This window comes from Muscardinus avellanarius (assembly GCF_963383645.1).
Source record: "Muscardinus avellanarius genome assembly, chromosome: 7".
Classification (NCBI taxonomy): domain Eukaryota; kingdom Metazoa; phylum Chordata; class Mammalia; order Rodentia; family Gliridae; genus Muscardinus; species Muscardinus avellanarius.
In genome coordinates this window covers 59,311,695-59,334,084 of record NC_137793.1, presented here as the reverse complement: position 1 = coordinate 59,334,084, position 22,390 = coordinate 59,311,695, and positions in this window count along the sequence as shown.

The window sequence follows — 22,390 nt, the reverse complement described above, 5'->3', positions numbered from 1 at the left end:
CATAGCAATAACATAATGTACTAAAGAGTAGAATAGTGTTTCTTTAGAAACCACGTGTATGGATGCATGTTCCTGCGAAGACTCTGAAGCTTCTCACCTGCTTGTGATCCAGAAATGGAACAATAGTAATTGAGTCAATCATCAGCTTATGAAATGAGACTTGGCTACTAGCTGACGCCTAATTAGACACTGCCGCCTTCTGCCTTTACTCACCATGCGGAACCGTCTGAGGCTCGGTGTTCTTAGATCTGCACTTGTTCATTAGGTCAACGAGTCGTGATAAAGCACCCATTAGATGCTAGGTACAGATCCAGGCGCCGGGGACTCTGTGACATCAGGGAGCTTACATTCTGATGGGGATGGCACAATTCTCTTCAAGCAGCAAGGAGGCCACATTGTGTGCAAATACACACATGTGACTCCTTCTTGGTGATGTTAGTGATGTTTTAAATACTTTGTAAAGAGAACAGGAAAGAATACCACGATGAAAAGATAATGAATAAGAGAGAGGAGAGAGAAGGCTGGGGAGAACAGCAACATGGGAAACATTGTTTTTTTTTTTTTTTTTCGTACTGAGGACTGAATTCAGAAGTATACTCTCTCTGAGATACAACCATTTAAATTTTTGTTTTTGTTCTTAAAACAGAGTTTTGCTAAGTTCCTGAGGGCCTTGCCAAGTTGCTGAGGCTGGCCTCCAATCTGCAATCTCCTGTCTCAGCCTCCCAACTACTGGGATTACAGATGTGTATCACTGCGCCTCGCTTCTATCAGGGATTCTGACAAAGTAGATCTACAAGAGAGGGTTTTAGGGGGTTTGGACAAGTCAGGCATTACTCATAATGGAAAGCCTGTATGAGCGAATGCTCAGAAAAATGAGCTACATCTCTTCGGATTTTCCTCTGAGTCTTTAAGGTCCTGTTAGGTTGGAAGCCCTCCCTGACCGTCTGTCTCCTCCTGTCTTGGTTTGGGGCTGAGCGCCTCTGTCTTCCTCCAGTCCTCACTGTGTTCCATGTGCTGGTTTTGTCCTGATGAGCCCCACCTTGCTCGGTGTCCCCGGCTCTGACTCCCTGAGCGGGTGGTGGGAATGTCACTGAAAAGGTCGCTTCTCTGATTAACTAATGGCCTTCTGGCATCTGGCAAGAGAAACACAGGTCACAAATGCCTCCGTGTGGGGTCAGATCGCCTCTATTCAGAGAGACAGCAGTGAAAGCCCCAGCCCCAGCCCCTCCCGAGGCCGTGCCCCTCCTGTGTATCTCCCACACAAGGCTCTGGTGCTGCCACCCAGAGCGAAACCCACAAGCCTTTTCTTTTTGGGTACTGGAGATTGAACTCAATGGCTACACGCCCCAGCCATTTTTATTTTTTATTTTGAAATAGAGTCTTGCTAAATGACTGAGCCTGGTCTCAAGCCTGCAAACCTCTTGTCCCAGCCTCCCAAGTACTGGATTAGCGACACGGGCCACTGCGCCTGGCTTTTGTGTCCTTTGAGACCCATGTCTTTCTGCCCAGGTGTCAGGTCCCTAGTGCAGACTCGAGCCTGGTTAGAAGCAAGCAGCACGTGCCTCTCCCATGCTCCAGGGCTCACCGTCCTCACGGCTCCCAAGCGTCTTGCTCTCAGAAACTTCTCAAGTCATCCTGGGAGCAGAAGGAGCTTCATGGACCAGATGTGGGGTCATGGAGTCAGCAGGGCTCCCAGCCACCACCCTGTCCTCAGAGTCAGCCAAATTGACTGGGTGCCCCATGCCTTCCTGGGCTCCACCAATAAATCAACAAGCAACAAGGTCACGGAGAGAGTGCCGGCCATGTAAGCTCTTTTCTTCAAAGCGAGCATTTCAAAGTATTGCTTTTGCCCCCGGCAAGGCCCAGAGTCCCAGAGGAGGAAAATTCTAACTCCATCAAGGAAGTAAATTTGGGGTTTCCAACCACCCCATCCCTTTTACCGCTCTGATCCTACCCAGATGTCCGTCCTGAGATGCGAAGGCGTTTTTCTTGCCAAGAAATGGGATGATTGATCAAGCCTCCTTTAAATCATTCCATCTTATCCATTCCCATCTGAAGGAGCAGATATTGCATTAATATTAATATTCTTATTGTCTCTCTGGAGAGAGAAGTGCCCCCTGACCCCTCCCAATTACTGCCAACACCAGGGAATGTGAAGCTGAAGTGGGGGGGTTGCCAGGCAGGGGCTGTGGTGGTTTTATTAGCAACAGCTGGTGGCAGGCCCTGCCCTTCTTTGTTTTATTATTTTTTAATGCTATGCGTGTCAGATTCTGCTTCCTGAGACTGGATGGCAAAGGGTAGAGGAGAACACGGCACGTTTCAGGTGTTGCATGCAGAAAAGGGTACACAGATCTTAAAGAAGGCCAGACGGCATCGGATGCTGCTTAAGAAACCTGACAAAAGATGGTTTACTCTGCAGACTGTAGGTAACATTTGAGCAATTAGACAAACATACTGAATAACTAAAACCACCTGTAGGATTTGAAGAAAACCTTCTGTCTTTCCTTCTCATTTGTCCAAGTTGCTTTAATAGGAAGAAAAATGTGGGCCGCACATGTCTTACATTTATCCTCATTGTAACTTTAAGTGTGTTTATGATCAAGGGCGGAGTTTGTGGATACCCGGCTCCTTCTGTCTGGGGAACAGGTGACCATCAGAAGGAAACTCGGGCCATTTGCCCAGCAGAGAAATAAATCTTTCTCCACAAACTCTAGCCCTGGTTCCTGTCTAAAAAGCCCAAATGGACACTGTTTCATCTTGTTTCATGTTTGGAATTCTAGGTAGCATTTTTAGGTATATCAAATTCATTTCTGGAATGTGTATTTGACAGAAACTTTTGGCTAGTTAAGCATGTGCCCTTCATAATTTTGACTATTTTATTTTCATCTAGTTTTCCCAATATGATCAAAATGAGAATTTCATATCTGTATTAAATTGCTGAGCACATGCCATACTGTCAGAGTTTCCAAGCATCCCAATTTCATAAAATGCTGATTATATATCATGCAAATAAGGAAACATAAATTTGAGTAAGACACCACTTTACAAGGATTAGAGGAGAAAAGGGCATGATTAAGGAATGTATTGCTTGCTTAAGCCCATAAATAATGATTGTTGGGAAGAAAATGGTTAACATGATCCAAAATGTGGGTCCAGGATGTGCTTGCCTCTTGAGGAGAGACCAGAGTCTTGTCAAATAAAAAGAAATCTTGGCCACCCTCCCTATTTCTTTCATGTGGAACAAATTTAAGACATCTATTTCTTCCCTATGGACCAAATATTCTTAAAAATAAAAATTTCTAAATTTAACTAACTCCTCTAGGACTAATGCTCAGTACCTTCTTCATTAATCTTAAGAGTAACGGTAGCAATTACCTTGAGCGATTCTTGGCCCCTTTCAGGTGGAGCCTTTTCGTGGATATGAATGTCCTATTCATCTTTCTTGGCTAGGTAATCAGAACGTTCACGATAAATTAAGTAGGTACAACCTCCACTTATTAAGCTGAGAAAGAGGGTCCTAGGTACAAGGCCACTGTGCAATGACTTATCAACTCCCTCTTTAAAAAAAAAGGGTGGGGGAGCTGGGGATATAGCCCAGTGAGAGATTGTCCCTGAGCCCAACCCTCAGTACCACAATATGTTTATATGTGTATGTTAAGTGGGCACCTTGGTTGTTGGTTCTCATGGTTACCTTTATAATGTTTTAATGGGTATAATTTGTAGAAATTCATTTGCTTTTTTTTTTAACTGACAAAACATGGTTTCCAAGAGAAAGAATGCACTACATTCTAAAGAACATTTTTATTGCCAGACATGGGGCACACAACTGTTATCCCAATACTTGGGAGTCAGGGACAGGAGGATGAGAAGTTAAAAGCCAGCCCTGGCAACTTAGTGAGGCTCACAGCAACTTAGTGAGACTCTGTTTCCAAATAAAAAAATAATGTGGAGCTGAGAGTGTAGCTCAGAGGTGGAATGCTCCTCGGCTCCATTCCCAGTACACACACACACACACACACACACACACACACACACACACACACACAGAGTTATTATTATTAGTTTTGTTATTATTTGCTATGCTGGGATTGAACCCAGGGACTCATGCATGCTAACCAAGGACTCCAACACTGAGCCATGTCCCCAGCCTTAAGAACATTATTTTTAGAAAGCTAAAACATTGTGATAGGCAGATCAGTGACCTGCCTAAACTTATGTCTGCATCCTAATCTCTGGACCATCAAGTATTCCCTTATGTGGCAAAAGAGACTTTGCAGATGTGGGTAAGTGAAGGGTGCTGGATGGGGAGATGATCCTGGACTATCTGGGTGACCCATAGAATCCCACGTGTCTCTAACAGTGGAGGAGGCGCTTCAGGCGTACGCTCACTGCTGTGAATCAACACCTGACAAATAAAACTCAGAGAAAGAAAGACTGATTTGCTCACAGTTCTGGAGGTTTCGGTTCCAGTTCTAAGCAGGAGCAGGGGCTGCAGGTCCCCAGGGCATAATGACAGGAAGCTGAGAGCAAGGGTTAGAGATGCTGCAGCTGGGCGGCCCTGACACAAATTGTCTCTGGCCATGCCCCAGGGACTCTTCCCCAGCAAGCCCTGCCTCCAACATGGCTGCCTCCAAGGTGGTCTCCAGCCCAGGAGGTCTGAGGCACATTTTAAATTCAAACTATGTCATAGGGGAAGCAGAGGAGAGAAGGGGGACGTGTGCCTAGAGAAAGTCAGAGTGGTGTGATCCGAGGAGGACCAGACTCATGGTTCCTGGCTTTGAAATGAAGGAAGGAACTCATGAGGCAAGGAGAGAAAGCGGCCTCTAAAAACTGGAAAAGACCTAGAAACAGACTTCCACTGAAACCTCCAGGAAGGGACAGAGCCCTGCAGATACTGTGATTTCAGCGCAGTGAGGTCTGCACCAGACTTCAGCACAGTAATAAATATCCTTTGTTTTAAGTTGGTAACTTTGTAGTAATTGGTTAAATCAGCAATAGGAAATGAACTCACTTGTGCTATGTGTGTGTGTGTGTGTGTGTGTGTGTGTGTGTGTGTGTGTCCCTTCTATTTTATTTTTTATTTTGGAACAGGGTGTCACTAAGTTGCAGAGGGCCTCACTAAGTGGCTGAGGCTGGCTACAAACCTGCGATCCTCCAGTCTCAGTCTCCCGAGTACTGGGATTATAGGAATGTGCCATACTACCAAACCTGGCTAATATGTGTTATTTTTAATTTCTGAGGATTATATTTGGAATTAATGACTTGTTATCAGGAAAATTAACCAAGACTCAAGTCAATACAGAAATGAAAATGGGTAGGGAAGGATGAGGTTGTGGCCTCAATGAATGAGTATAACAAAATGATTTATCATTTCAATTCTATTTTCTGAGAGTCTCTTAGAGAAAGCTGCGATTTTAGTTTCAAGAAATGGTATACCTTGGGTTGCCAATAATAGTGGCATTTGGTTTTCTTTAGAATTTAAGGAGAATGACAATATGCTCTTATGTTGAAGATTTAGCAAATGGTCATATAAAATATGAATTTTAATGCCTCCATTTTTAGTTAATGTGTTCATCTTACAACAAACTAAATAGACAACAGCAAAATCAATCTTTAATGTTATTCAAGGGCCATCTTTTAAATCTGTAGGGCAAGTCATGATAAAACAATTCCTTTTTGTTTCATTCTCTTTCAGCAGGGTAGTTAAAGGTGGAAAAGACCTACTAGATCATAAATTAATGATCCTGTGTCAATGTAGATGTGCCTGCTAATTAGTAAAGGAAAGTAAAATGTGAAGCTTGAATAGATTTAAGTACTTTTTAATCTGGAAGGAAGATTAAACTTGTTTGTGTTTTACACAAAAAATAGATTTATAAAATCTTGGCCTTAAATCTTAACCTCAGTGAGTCTTTATTTTTTATTTTTATTTTTTGTGACACCGGGGATTGAACCCAGGGGTATTTTGCCTCCAAGCTACAACCCCCAGCCCTATTTTATTCTTTATTTTTGAAACAGGATCTCACTAAGTTGTGGAGGGCCTCACTAAGTAGCTGAGGCTGGCTGCAAACCTGTGATCCTCCTGTCTCAGCCTTCCAAGATTACAAGCATGCACCACCACCGCTGGCTTCAATGAGCCTTTTTAAACAGATTCTATCCCTAACCCAGAGTTAGGTGGAGTTGGGTAACCTGGAAGCAAACAGGGGGTGCGCCATGATGCTGCCATTAGACAGAGTCCCTAAGGCAGCCAGCCTGGGACACCTACTTCTTTCTGTCCCCAGCCCCGTTTGCAGGTTTCTTTAGTTTCCTAGTATGTGCCAGGTCTCATACTGGAAACTGTTGGCCTCAGAGGACACAGACCTCATAGATGGGGATATAAAATTACAAGACCCTTTCAAAAGGAAGCAAAGAGGAGCACGTGAATGAATATGAAAGCTGAATGTCTCCTGTGACCCATCCTCTGAATGATGGCCATCCTTTCTGATTGCTCACTCCTGCTATGGTAGATGGGAATTTCCCAGGGGCATGACGTCAGGAGGGGAGGGTTCTTAAGGGCCATATAGAAAGCTGGCTACCACGTGAGGGACCATTTCCTTCAGAGACCTTGATGAGATTTGGCCCTTTGCATCTCAATCTAAAGCTGCACTTTATTTTTCCTGAAGTGGAATTCTCTCGTGACTGTTTGAATTTGTTCTCTTCATTTAGAGTGGCAAAACCCAAGATCATGACAGCACCTTGAGAGGGAAGATGGATATTATTGTGGAAAAATTTACCTGCCAACTAAATTAAGCCTGTTAATAATCTCTTTCCTGCAGTGTGGATCTGGGATGTCCTCAAAAGCCACGTGTTAAAGGCCTGTTCTCCAGCCTGTGGTGCTACTGGGAAGTGGTGGAAGCTTTAGGAGTGTGGCCTAGTGGGAGAGTGTTAGGTACTGGGGTGTGGCCTTGAAGGGGACCGTAGGACGCTGGCTTCTTCCTGTCTCTTTCCAGCCACCTTGAAGGAAGTAACCTCCTCTGCCACATGCCATGATATACTGTGCCACCCAAGCCCAAAACAACAGGGGCCAACATCTCCTCATTTTAAGTTTATTCTCTCTGGTGTTTTGTCATAGCAACAGAAGCTGACCAACATAGATTATGGTGAGAGAGAGAGAGAGAGAGAGAGAGTCTTTTTTTTTTCTATGCAGTCAAATGAAACAAAATGCCTTCTACCTGAGGTTCAACTGTATACTTAAGACTTGCCATTTGGAAAGTCGCTGGACTTATATGATGAAAAATGTCATATTCTTTTACATCCTTATTTTTAAAGTCTCTTAGATAGTTCATGGATTATTCAGGGCTCTGAAACTGAAGAAATTGACAAATCTGGAGCAGAAGGGACATGATTTCAAAATAGTCAAGTCTCAGAGGTGAGCACATGCCAATGTCAAAAGCAATGAGACACGAGGGAATGGTGTGCTTCTTTATTTACCAAAGAAGCAAAATCGGTGCTTTGAAGCCAAGCATAGCATTTAATTCAATAAGAATCCCCACGCTTGTAATCCCCACGCATGGGAGGCAGAGACAGGAGGATCGCGCAGGTTTGAAGCCAGCTGCACTGGCTTAAGAGACCCTGTTTCCAAATAAAAAGTAAATAGGTCTGGTAGTGTAGCCCGGAGGTAGAAGAATTTCCAGGGACCCCAGTACCACCAAGAAAAAAAAAAAATCAAGATTTTGCATCTAAGTCAGATTTTTTGTGGTCAAAGAAAGGCTTCCCTGATTTTGGAAATGTTGATGGTATTGATATTTCCTAACAGGACTCACAAACTAGGAATCTTCTGATAGTGTCAGTGAGCATCAAATGGACAAAACCACGTGCCAACTGCTTTGAAGAATGTCAGGAACTTTGGTCAAGGAAAGGCTGCGTTGGCCCACTCTGCGTGGCCTCCATTAAACGACTGAAAGAAACACCAGTGATTTTGGAGTGGATGACTTTGTTTGATAAAGATACTATTTTAATATTCCTTCTCGGATCCAAATGACAAGTCTTTTGACTGTTTTCCAGAACACGTGGCTTCACAACTGTGTGTGGATTCTTTCCTTAGGAATATTATAAACAGCTTTGAGAGATGTATGGTAACAGTGTTTTTATGTTGAAGCAAAGCTACATGTTGGAAAGACTACATTGAAAAAAATCTACCTTGCCTGGTCTGTTGAAAGGGCAAAATGTTTAGCTGGATTTGGATTTGTGTTCCCACTGTGCGGTTCTGAGCCACACAAGAGCACTGAGGTGTCTGTATACTGTGATGTTCAATACTGAACGTAAAAACAAAGACACAGAGAACTTACCATTTTCCCCATGACATTTCCTCCAATTGAATATGGGCCTCTGTTACAAGGTCCTGGTTCATTGTCATTGTTATCTATTGGAAATTAATCTCAGTGCCATATCATGGTGATGAGGATTGTTTTTGCCTTCCAGACCATTTAAATAGCAACCTGTGCTACCCTGCACTTGTTTGAATCAAAATGATACCATAATAACGTGACTCATGTTAAATGCTATTTAAAAATGAAAATAATTATCAAAGTAGCTGAAAGGTGAAACAAAGAAAAATAACTCTTTCTGAGGCTCATCCATGGATTCCTTAGGAAATCTTGCTGTATTCATTTGATTTCTTATCTTTTCTCCACTAGACTGAGTTCCTCTTGGACTTTAATCTCTTTATCCCTGCCAAGATTAGTGATTCTTTCCCCTTTTTGGGAGTGGGTGTGGCAGTTGAGTACTATGGATTAAACCCAGGGGCATTCTGAGCTACAGCCCCAGCCTTTTTTTTTTTTTTAATTTTGAAACAGTTTCTTGTTAAATTGATGAAGATCTCACTAAGTTGCTCAGGCTGGCCTTGAACTTCTCCAGTCTCGGACCAGCTGGTTTTTTTTTTTTTTTAATAATAACCATATAAGTTAGAAATTACTCACTATGCCTAAGCTACCACCTGTCTAAATCCAAGAGCAATCAAAGAACAGTGCCAGCCCCATGATGTGTGCTCATTAAACATAGGTTGAAGACATGAAACAACATAAGCAGGATAAAACTTGTCTGAACATCACCACCATCTGGGGGAGAGAGAGATTCCAACTGCCTGGAAAGTAAAATTTTACATCACCCGTGAGCCCATCAGGCCCATCAAAACTTAACTTGGGGCCGGGCGTGGTGGCGCACGCTTGTAATCCCCGCGCTTGGGAGGCAGAGACAGGAGGATCACGCAGGTTTGAAGCCAGCGGCACGCACTGGTTTAGGAGACCCTGTTTCCAAATAAAAATGTAAAAATGGGTCTGGGAGTGTAGCCCGGAGGTAGAAGGGCTTCCAGGAACCCCAGTACCACCAAAAAAAAAAAAAAAAAAAAAAAAAAAACAAAAACAACTCAACTTGAAACCAGAGGACGTGGGTTCAGGTTCCTGCTCACAACTTACCTGCTGGAAATAGGTTTCCACACCTTTACTTACCCATTCATTGTGAAAGCACTGGTTTCTTGTTTATTTATGCCCAGTCATGATTCTAGGAATGTCAGTAAATCTCTCTGAACCTTGATTAACTCATCTGTAGCATGAAGATATTAATATGAACTTTAGAAATTTTCCATGAAGATTAAAAAAGGTTGAGTAGCCGGGCGTGGTGGCGCACGCTTGTAATCCCCACGCTTGGGAGGAGGAGACAGGAGGATCACGCAGGTTCGAAGCCAGCCTGCTGGCTTAAGAGACCCTGTTTCCAAATAAAATATAAAAAATAGGTCTGGGAGTATAGCCCTGAGATAGAAGGGTTTCCGGGAACCCCAGTACCACCATAAATAAGTAAATAAATAAATAAATGCGAGTAAAATGGATTGGAAAGTACCTGGACTCCATTGCATTGTCTGGCATTATAGTAGGTGTTCAACAAAATCTATGTGCTTATTCAGAATAATCCAGCTCTTTTTACCCCGATGATGTCCACCAATCAGCCTTCTTTTTTTTTTTTTTTTTTTTTTACGGTACTGGGGATGGAACCCAGGGGCATTCTACCTCCAAGCTATGCCCACAGCCCTATTTTTTTTCTTCTTTATTTTGAAACAGGGTCTCACTGAGTTGCAAGGGGCCTGACTAAATAGCTGAGGCTGGTCATAAACTGCTATCCTCATGTCTCAGGCTCCCAAATGCTGGGATTACAAGCATGCACCACCATGCCCGGCTCAGCCTTCTTGTACTAATATAATTGCCCCAGGAAACTTTTGACTAGAAAAGTACTAAGGAAACGATGCAATGTTCCCATCTTAAGTCTCCTTATATGTCTCCATATAATTCTTGTTTAAAATCACTTTAAAGTGGGTGTATATGTGTGTATGACTGATTCTTATGAATAATAATTTATAAAGACTGTTACTCCTGAGTGAACTAATATAAAATAATCATTTTTCTTGACCTATAAAACTAAAGACCAGAGTCTGTCATCCTTGTACTTAGGAGGCTGAGACAGGAGGATTGTAGATTCTAGGTTGCCTCAGCAACTTAGTGAGATCCTGTTTCAGAACAGAAAATAAAAAGGGCTGGGGGTATAGCTCAGAGGTAAAATGCCCGAGTTCAACCCCAGAAAGAAAGGAAGGGAGGAAAAAAGGGAAAAAAAGGAAGGAAGAGAAGAAGGAGAAAAAAAGAGAAGAGAGGAAAAGAAAACAAGAAGAAACTTCCATGTCTGGACTTGGGGCAACTACATTAAAGGCAGAAGCCATCTGAGGCAGAGACCCGCCTGGTCAGCTAGTGTTTCTTTCTGTCCTTCACTCTCCTCCCCTCAACCTTGAAAAAATATCTATTAGCTCTTGCCTATAGTTATGAAGCCCACAAAGTACGTGGAGCAAGACCTCCTTGTCAAAACAGCCAAGACACTGCCTTGACTCATTCATTCAGCAGAAGCTCACTGAGCAGCGATGGCCGCCCAGTGCTAGGTCCTAGTCATTAAAAATGGGAAACACGGGTTCCTGCCCTGGAATCCGCACTTAAGGAAGAACACTGAGGTTTGCATGGGTTTGAAGGGTGTCTGTCGAGTTCACAACCTACATGGAACCCACCAAACAAAATAGGAACCAAAGTGAGAGGGGAGGGTCTGGGATGTGTACAGACACAGGCATGTCAGCTCGCAGTGTGGGCACCGATTCTGAGCTTCTCCAGCTTCAGTATCGCTCTCTCCCAGTGGCAGGCCAGCTTGGCGTGGAACGCCACTTAGTTTCTGTACTGAGTTCTGTGTCACCCATGGGCACTTAAGTAAAACTTTATTGAACTATAGCATTCATACAAAAAAAAAAAATGTGTGGTGGTGCACACTTGTAATCCCAGCATTTGAGGGGCTGAAACAGAAGGATTGCAGTTCACAGACAGCCTCAGCTACTTAGTGAGGCCCTTTGCAACTCAGTGAAACCTTGTTTCAAAATAAAGAATAAAAAAATAGGGCTGGGGGTGTAACTTGGAGGTAGAATGCCCCTGGGTTCCATCCCCAGTACCACACACACACACACACACACACACACACACACACACACACAAGTGTGAATTGTACATAAGTCATTGTAGCTGAATCTGCTTGCATAACCAGCACCCAGATTAAAAGGGCCAGCAAAGCTGGGCATGTGGCACACACTTGTCATCCCAGCATTTGGGAGGCTGAGACAGGAGGATCGTGGTTCGAGGACAGCCTCAGCTACTTAGTGAGGCTCTTTGCAATTCAATGAGACCCTGTTTCAAATTAAAGAATAAAATATAGGGCTAGGGGGTAGCTCAAAGGTAGAATGCCCCTGGGTTCCATCCCCAGTAACGCAAAAAAAAAAAAAAAAAAAAAAAAAGGATCCAGCATGCTGCCAGGGCCCTGACACCCCAGAGTCATGAGCCCTCAACCCACACAAGGGCAGTTGCTTTAGCAGATGAGATTTGAGTGGCTCACGTTGTTGAAGCAGAATACCATTGTCTTTGTCTTCAGGTATTTAGTGTACTGCCCGGATGGCTGTATTTTAGGAATTTGATGTGTGTTTTCAGTGACAAGAGAACAAATTTCTTCTGGTAACTTTCTGGTAGATAGAAGCAGAATCTGAAAGTGCCTTGGGCAAAATACATCCCGCTGGTGCTCCCCAGGCCGGGACACAGACTTACAACCTCACCATGAACTTGTCTGAGAATGGAGATCTAGTTTTCTATCCTCCTCCTCATTCCTAGACACCACTGTGCACATGTGCGTGCATGTGTATGTAAACTTTTTCTGGGTCAGCTTGTCACTCCCCGATTTAATTGGTATTTCTGAAAATGTGCAGGAGAATAAAACATACTTTCCCCCAATCCTAGTAATTCTATGGAGGTTCTCCAGACCAGAATTAACTTGCTGCTGACCTTTTGGGTCTTCTGAAGACTATTCTTAGCCTCGTGGCTTCCTTCTGGTGACTTTATTGATTGGCAAGAGATGAGTGTCACAGGATCCCTCAGCGACCATGTGGCAGGTGGTTTATCTTGCTCTCCAACCAAGGAAATACTCAGCTGCCATTACACTATTGAAAGATTCTTATACCCATGACCTATTCCATTTTCCTCTTCTGTTTGTTTGATAGATTACCACCGTTAACTCTTGCTAAAATCCAGGCGAGAGATGTGCCACTGCTGAGAATGTTTTTCTATACTGTTTACTTTGATATTCAGTCTTGTTATGAGCTTTCTTAGTCTCCGGTTCTCTGGAAGACACAGACCTCTACTGTGCACCACGGACCAGAGCAGATGAGTTGTTCTGGGCTTAAGGGGAAAAGCCTCAGAACAAGGCTTCCTGATGGAGCCAGTCTCAGAAATGCTGTCTCAGAAGATGTCCCCAGATGCTTGCCGTGGATGTCTGCCTCCAAATTGCCACAAACAACCCTGCCAAGTCGTGGCAGTGCAGCCGCTGAGACGGCATCGTGGGGTAGGAAGACAGCGGCTGCACAGGCCGGCCAAGACACAGGAAGCAGGAGGTTCCAGGCAGTGGTGGACAGTAGCCTGGAACCAAGACTTTCTTCTCGCCACATCCATTTTTACTTTTTATTGTCATCAACTTGATTTCAGACCTCAAGCCAGACTTGGACTGACATCCACATCCCAGGGCATTATCCCACCTGCTGAACCACCACGGCTAATCCTGGGGAACTTCATCTCTGACAGGTAAGAGACTGAAACGCTCAGCTCAAGTTCTGCAGGGTTGTTTCTGATCTTCCTTTTTGCTTTTCCCACTCACCAGTACTCTTTTCTATATTCATAGAGGTGGAGCATAAGAATGCCATTGGGCAAGCCCACTAGGAATCCAAACTGTACTTCCAGTGTGTTCACTTGTATTATTGATGATGATGATGATGATGATGATGATGATGATTTTACTTCCATTTGGTCCTCCCTGTACTTTTCCTGTTTTGTCAGCGAGGTGTGGACCTGAAGAGTCCTGAGCAGATTAGGAAACACCTTGTCTTCTCATTTGCTTTTGTTGCAAAGATGACCATTGGGGATCTGTGTACAGCACTGCACAGTGAACTACCCGGCTTCCTTAGTTTCCATGGCAGTGGCCAACAGGGGCCCTAGTTGGACACAAGGACTTTTGCATTTTAAACAAAGACAATGGGAAATGTGTTTTCTTGACCCTTGGCAGGAAATCCTGCCCAACACACATGAGAATGCAGTATTTCCTGGACTGCTGGTGGCTCGGGTCTCTTGTTGAAGGTGGGTTGGAGTGTGTGATTGAGAAAACCTGGAGAAAGATATTTACTAAATATGAATACTTGGGAGGTATCACCAGGCCCAAAGGTGCCAACATGTAGCAAGCCCTGGCATGAATTAGATGGGCCTTTGTGATATGAAAAAACTCCACGTGGATGTTTCAAGATGGACTGAAAGATGGGAGAAGACACCTGCTCTTGACTCTGCTCACTTTCCGTGCTTAGTTTTCAGCTTCTTACAGGATTTCTACCCACCAGGAATCACAGTGCAAGAAGTACAGTGGCAAGACAGGGTGTTGAACCTTGTCCCTTGACATAGAAACAAATGATTGCTCGATATCTTCCTTCTAAAAGCCATGGCCTCTAAGTTGGGGTGGAGAGCAAGCTATATTTTCCTTCTTTAGGCCCTGGTGGAAGTCGGGAGGGGGGTAACACACAGCTGTCCTGCTCCGCGCTGGTGGCCCCCTTAGAGGGTGACATGTCAGAGCAGCAGTGGTGTTTCTGCATAAAAATAATGAGGGAAACATCTGTCTCCCTGCTACTCTCTTTTCCAGGCAAATGGCACTCACGATTCCTATTATAGACTTGTAAGTGTTCCCCTGAAAAAGCAACTTTGGTGTTAACTGCATCTCCCTCTTTTTTTGGCATCTGTTGGTTGCTTTTCCTTCACTAGTCTTTTAAAGGCAGTTCGAAAAGAAAGAAGATAGCCACAACAAAGCACACACATATCACTGGCCCCACGGGATTACGCAGAAAGAGGCAAAGAGAACAGTGGAATGTGGTATTGCATGGTGCAGAACATTCTTCTATTTTTTTTATATTTTTGGTGCTGAATATTGAACCCAGGGCCTTGTGCTTTCTAAGTACATGCTATACCATTGATCTACACCCTGAGACCCTCCAAGTTTTCTCCCCCTTTTAACAGAAATTAGGAGAGGCAATGTTTTGGAAATATTTGCACTTAAAGTCTTATAGCAGTTTGGAGATGATTAATTGACCCCAGTTCATAAGTGAATAGGAAAAAGAGTGGTATAATTGTGCCACAGGAATTGCAGTTCAAATATTAAAAACTGTGTCTCTCTCTAATACATACCTGGCCCATAGTTGACTAAGCCCCTATTTCACAAAAAATTCAATGCCCCTGTATGTATGAATGATTTCTGATATAGAACCTCTAATGCAGTGAGTTGGGGATGCATACATGCTTCCTGCCTCCCAGCAAGGTAATTATGTGCACAAAGTGATGCTATTTCTGCTTATTTGGGCTCACATAGAACCCAGACATGTTAGAGCTAGAAGGAACTTCAAAGACAAGGCAGTTCAATGCCACATGTTTGTAACAAAAAACTAAGGCTCCACACATTGCCATAGCAGAGCAAAGGAGGCAGCAGGATGCTGGCCTCATCTCTGGCCTCTCCAGCCCGCTCCTCCTGAGGTCGCTCAGCTTTCTCTCACTTTCCTTCTCCACCTCCTCAGGTATCTCAGACCTGTTTCCTCCTTCAGGTGGTCCATGATCTCTTCTGAAAGCATCCTGCTGCTATTTAGAAAATGACAAAGCAATATATTCCTGTAGATGTTTCAGTGCTCAGACTTGAGGCATGAGGCCCCAGCACTGTAGGCACGCATGAATGATGTATCATTCACCAATCTCAGCAGTGCGTGGGTTCCAAGTGACTCTGCTGTACCGTCTCCGCCTACCCTCCTTTATTATTTGTAAATGGAAACGCTTCTGGAGGTTATCCATCCACCCATTCAACCACCCATCCATCCATCTACCCACCCACTTCTCTACCACCCACCAACACATATCTCCATCATCCACCCATGACCTACCCACCCACCCATCGATCCATCCATCCATTCATCCATCCTCCCACCCACCCACCCATCCACCTATCATCCATCCATTCAACCATCCATCTATCTACCCACCCATCAATCCACCCGCTCACCCATTTGCCCATCCATTCACCTATCCGCACAGCCATCTATCCATCCATCCACCTACCATCCACCCTCCCACTCATTTATCCATCCATTATTTCACCCACCCCTTCACTTATCCACTCACCCACCCATCTATCCATCCATCTACTCACCCACCCTTTCATCTATTATTTATTCATCCATCTAATAAAACCTTATTCAATCAACATCTCATTCAAACACATTTTCTGTATGGATCATAAATGCTTGTTATTGAGTGTACAAAGTCACATAAAACAATCTGATTAGGGAGATGGAAGAGTGTCAGGAAAGATTCCACTATGGTACGATAGGTTCATAGTATATGCATAGATACAACATTACTTACTGTTGAGAAAAGTTTGTGCAATGCTTTTGATTGAATAATAATAGTCCTTGGCCATTAGGAGTTTTCAATAATAGGTGACCAAAAATATGTACACTAAAAAACTCAAATGCAAGTAAAGCACAGTGTCATTTATTCTTAATTACACTGTAATTTACGGCGTTTTAAAAGTTGCGGACAGAAGCTCCAAGCTTATATTTACATACAAGAAAAGATGCAGAAGTTATTATTTTAAGGGCTAATTAGATGATGTATCATGTATGCCTCTACCATCTTGTACCCCATCGAGATGTATGACTACAATGCACCAATAAAAAATTAAAAAAAAAAGTAGAACAGAACAAGGCCTTGGGGGTCATAGTATCCCATGGACTAAAGAAAATAATCATCAAGGAACCCTACAGTTTAGACAGGTGTGATGCTTGTGTGCCTAGAGTCCAGCAAATGAAATGGTGAGGGGATTAGTACTATCTAGATTAGGGTTGTCTCCATGACTTAAAGGAAATTGGAAGAAATAGAGACCTTTCATTTCACAAATGATAACCAAGAGAGTTTTGATAAAGAAAGACTTGGGTGCCATGGGGAATTTCAGTGAGCTTGCTGTGCTTCTGCAGTCTTTAAGAAGAGAGAAGCAGCTGGTGTTAGCACACGCTCCTTCCTGGAGCTGAGGGAGCCCAGTGCCTGGGAGCCCCCTCGCTTTCTTCCCTTTTGTCAAACACAGTGTTGATCCTTTGGTTATTTCCACTTCATCAAGGTACAAAATGGAGAGCCCTTACCTCCACTATAGGTCAACAAGTTGCTTAAGGGGTAAAACCTTTAGACCCTATGGATTTTTTTTTTTTTTTGCAGTACTAGAGATAGAACCCAGGGGCATTCTACCTCTGAGCTGCACCCCCAGCCCTATTATTTTTATTCTTTATTTTGAAACCGGGTCTCACTGAGTTGCAAAGGGCCTCACTAAGTGGCTGAGGCTGTCCTAGAACCACGATCCTCCAGTCTCAGCCTCCTGAATGCCGAGATTACAAGTGTGTGCCACCACGCCCGACTAGACCTTATGGATTAAAACACCATCCTATGTTCAATTGAATGCAAGTTGCTACTAACAAGCTGTGCCTGGCTTCCAGTGCCTTTGAGGCATGAGGTCCATCTAAGACTTAAAGGGTCCCCAACCTTCTCGTGTGTGCTTGCTCCCTGAAGGGGTGTCTATCTCCTCTCTGTTTCACCACGTTACACCTCCCTCCCTCTCTCCCTCCCCACTTTGCTTTGTTAATTTCTCTAGACATTTTGATTCCTACATTGTGTTTCTTCATTTCAAAGCCTGATGGTCACTTAGTTTTGGTTATTTAAAATTTTTTCTTTTTTTCCTTCAAGATAGCTTGTTTTTCCTTTTTCTCATGCTGAGGTGGGCCCGTCTAATGCATTTATTTTTTCGTCATTGTCGTCATTCTCCTCCTCCTCCTCCTCCTCCTCCTCCTCCTCCTCCTCCTCCTCCTCCTCCTCCTCCTTTCCCTTCTCCTTTTTTTGTGGTACTTGGGATTAAACCCAGGGGTGCTCTTCCCCCATGCTATACCCCAGCCCTATTTTATTTTTTTTATTTTTAAACAGGGTCACACTAAATTGCTGAGTTTGGCCTTGAATCTGTGATATTTCTATTGTCCCAGTGTGTGCTCTGTGTGTATGTGTGTGTGTGTGTGTGTGTGTGTGTGTGTGTGTGTGCATGTGGCGGAACAATGGGGGGGTTAAGCCCAGGGGGAGTCTACATTTAAGCTATGCTCCCAGACCTATTTTATTTTTTATTTCAGAACAATATTTCTCTAAGCTACTACTGTACACTGGCCTCAAAACTGCAATCCTCCTGTCTCTGCTTCCCAAATACTGGAATTAGAGATGTGTGCCACCCACACGGCTCTCTACTGTATCTTCTTGAAGACGATCCAGCTACTCTGGTCTTATTTATCAGTTAAATCAAACCCCATGTAATTCCCGTTTTCTCATCCTACCTACTACCTTTTGTATGTGTGGTAACTGGTACTGAACCCAGGATCATTATATCTCTAAATTATATCTCCAGGCCTATTTTTTTTTAATTTTGAAACAGGGCTTCACTAAGTTGTTGCTGTCCTCCAACCTGTGATCCTCTTGTCTCAGCCTCTCAAGTGCCTTTATGTTAAAAGGGTCATCAAGAATTTTGATTAATGACCTGTGCCTCAGTTAGGAGAGTGGACACTCTCACTGCTGTTTTCTTCAAATCTCTCTCTCTCTTGAAATTCATTAGTGAAAATTAAAACAACAATTAGATTGGGGAAACAACTTTTTACCAGTCAGGTAACACTAGCTTAAACCCCAGCAATAACTTTCCACATTCTACACAGCCTAAAATTTATATTGCTAATTGATTTTTTTTTTTTTAGCGCTATGAATTTTACCCAGGGTCATTCTATCTCCAAGCTACAACCCTAGACCTTTTTGTTTTCTGTTTTGAAACAGGTCTTGCTACATTGCTGAAGTTGGCCTCAAACCTATGGTCTTCCCATCTCAGTCTCCCAAGAACTGGGATTATAGGCGTGTGCCATCATGCCTGGCCATTAATTGATTTATTTTAATGTTTGTTTTTATTTTTAATTTTGGTCATAATTCAGTTCTTTCAACGAATACTGTTCCCCAAATTTGTATTTAAAAAGTGGTTTTACAAGAAGACAAAAATATATTTTCAAATTTAAACTTAAAATAATTTTAAAGTATTTTAAGTAATTTCACTATATATATATGTAATTTCCATATATATATATATAGTCAGTATTGGGGATTGGAACATTGGAACCCAGGGACATTCTACCTCGAGCTACTCCCCCAGCCCTATTTTCTTATTCTTTATTTTGAAATAGGGTTTCACCGAGTTGCAAAGGGCCTCATTATGATGAGTAGCTGAGGCTGTCTGCAAACCGCGATCCTCCTGTCTCAGCCTCCCAAATGCTGGGATTACAAGCGTGCCCCACCACACTTGGCTACATAATTTAAGGTATTAAAGGTGGCAATGTTAGGAGTTATGAACATGAAAAGAGGTAGAATTTCTTGAATATGTATCTTGTCGCCATAAAATAGAGTAAGGTAAATGAGGAAAACAGCACTTGGGAAATCGAACCTGACCGCTACATGTGGAAATATCTGAGTTGATGTAAACTGCTCTGCTCACTAGCTCATCCGTTATTTACAGATGCATGAATAGATGATGACTAAACCACTTTGCAGTAGTTTTCAAACATGGCTGCAAATTCTCTGGCACTTTTCTATTGAGAGGTGTAGTCTAATTCCCCTTGAATACAGGCTGGCTTTACCAACCAGCTTTGACCATAGAGAAGACCACAGAAGAGATGCTGAGCAGCTTCTGAGGCTTGGTTAAGAGAGTGACTTCTCCCTTGCTTGGCCTCACAACCCAGTAGCCATAATGCGAGGAAGTCCAGGCCTCACAGAGATGCCCCAGGTAGGGGACCCGGCCAATAGCGAAGGTCCCAGCTACATTAATATTGTACTTGGGATTTGTTTTAATGAGGTATGGTGAGAGACACAGACACGGAAGACTCATGAAGGCAGATGTTTTTATCTCACAGAGTTCTAGAAACAGAAGGGAAGGCCAGAGTGTCTGTCGTGAGAGTACAGTGTGTGATTTCCGTGGGCTCTCTAAGACATAGGAACTGCTCTAGCAGTTGTGAGTAGGACAGGTAGATCATGGCCCCATCTGTAGAGCCCTAGGAGAACCTAAGACAAAGTGTTTGGAGCAAGGGCCTTAGATGGGATGGTTTGCATAAGGAATTAGCTCACCCTGGGAGGTGCAGTCCCTCCTGTATTAGGAAGGCCCTAGATGTCAGGATAAATAACGTATGATACACCGGCCAATAGTCTGCACCAGATATGACGCACCAGCCAATAGTCTGCACCAGGGTCATTCTGCAGGGTCAGAAACTGCTGGCAAGGCAAGGCAAGGCAGAGGATCTGGGAACAGGCAGGATTAAAAAAGGCATCTGCATGACCTTCTGTGGGGTAGGGGAGGTGAGAGACCAGTGGGTGCCAGGAGATCATAAGACAGCGGTTCAAAATTGGGCATAAGCCATTGGTTCTCCAAGACCCAAATCTGTCCAATCATAAAGAGAAGATGGGAAACCTCAGTAAGATTTAAAAGCCCACCTCCCAAGAGCTTCTGTGGTCACTCTCTTTCAGGGATTCCTCCCTGCATGTCTTGGCAAGGACTGCATGGCAAGGAAACCCACTCGCCTCATGGCAGCCAGGAAGCCAAAGGAGAGAAAAGACTGGACATGGTGGCACATGCCTGTAATCTCAGGATTTGGGAGACTAAAAAAAGAGGATGATAGGTTTGAGGATAGCCTCAGAAATATAGAAAGACTCAGAAACCTAGCAAGACCCTGTTTCAAGAAGAGAGGTGTGGTGACACACACCTGTAATCCCAATACTTGGGAGGGTAAGGAAGGAGGACAACAGGTTCAAAGCCAACCACAGCGAGCAGTAAGACGTTAACCTAGTGAGACTCTGCTTCAAATAAAAACTAAGTCAGGCGTGGTGGCACACGTTTGTAATCCCAGCATTTGGGAGGCTGAGACAGGAGGATCGCAGTTTGTGGACAGCCTCAGCTACTTAGTGAGGCCCTTTGCAACACAGTGAGACCAGTTTAAAAAAAAATAAAGAATAGCTGGGCGTGGTGGCGCACGCTTGTAGTCCCCGCACTTGGGAGGCGGAGACAGGAGGATCACACAGGTTTGAAGCCAGCCTCACTGGCTTAAGAGACCCTGTTTCCAAATTTTAAAAATGGGTCTTGGAGTGTAGCCCGGAGGTAGAGGGTTTCCAGGAACCCCAGTACCACAAAAAAAAAAAAGAAGAAGAAGAAAAAACAGGGCTGGGGGTGTAGCTCAGAGGTAGAATGCCCCCTGAGTTCCATCCCCAGTACTGCAAAATAAATAAATAAATAAATAAATAAACAAATAAATAAATATTAAAAAATAAGGGTAGGGGTATAGCTCAGAGGTGTCACTAAGTTGCTGAGGTTGGCTTCGAACCTGTGATCCTCCTGCTTCACCCTCCCAAATCCTGGGATTACAGGAGTGCACCACTGCACTCAGCTTCATGGAATTGTTTTTGCTGCTACTTAAGAGGATATCATAGCATCCTTGAGAAGGTGTCTCAATAGTGCGAGCTTTACGCCTGGGCTTGCCAAGAGATTGGTGTGACTAAACTCCATACCAAGTCAAGTATGTCGTTACTGTCATAAAGAATAGAGCCAGTGCCTCTGAGCCCTGCTCACCAGTCTAGTTCTGCTTGGAAACTATCTGCCGGCAGCCCAGATGTGGGCTGGGAGTGGGCCAGCTTAGCTCTCCAGCCAGGGAGACGCTCCTCTCTGGAGCCGATGCTTAGTGAGAGTTTGAAGCACGGGCAGGGCTTCAAAGCATCTTCATTCAGGGGGCTGATGACCTGCAGATGCCTGCCAGGATCAGGAAGGGAGGCCCCATTCTTGGAAAACAAAAGGAAGGGTCCCCATGCTCCCCCTCTTCCTAGCCATGCCTGGGCGGGTGGTGCGGGCCAGGTGGTAGTCTGGCCCGAGTGCCCCGTCCTGCTCCTCCAGTTCCCAGTTGTTTTCTCCCCTACTCTCCATCCCATTCCACTCATGTTGTCATTCCTTTTTACCCCTGTGGGGGGTTGCTGGGGGTCAAACCCAGGGTCTTTTACATGCTAGGCAAGTGCTCTACCACTGAGCTACTTGTCTAGATCTGTCTATAGATTTCTTATTGAAAAGAGGATCCCAAATATTACCTTCACCTCTGAGACCCAGAATCATGATGCTAGAGTGGAGGTGAGTCAGGAGAGAGGACCAGGAATCAGGCCAGCCTGGCTCCCCAAGAGGCTAGGCTGCTCTATGGGGCGGCCCCAGTGAGAAGTCCCAGTTCTGTTTTCACCTCACAAGACAGGCCAGAGAAAACACCTCACAGCCTCTCAGGAAACCCACTTTTTTTTTGCAGTACTGAGGGTGGAACCCAGGGGAATCGTCCCTCCCAACTACACCCCAGCCCATGCCACAACCCAGAAGTTGAAACGACTATCTTTCAAATCCTTGGATTCTGACCTTAACTTTTTAATAAGTTGTTACACACACATTTTTAAAACAAAACCTGACATTATTAATAAAGGAGGTATCTTTGGAGGCTTCAGCGAAACCTGAAATTCTCGACAAATGAGGTCGCTTTGGAGGCATGGGAAGCAGCTCTCCTTCACAGCCCTCTAGGCGGCCTCCATGTCTACCTTTTGGGACTGGGCATCATCTTCCATCCCCAGGCCCTCCAATAGAACTGGACAAGGGA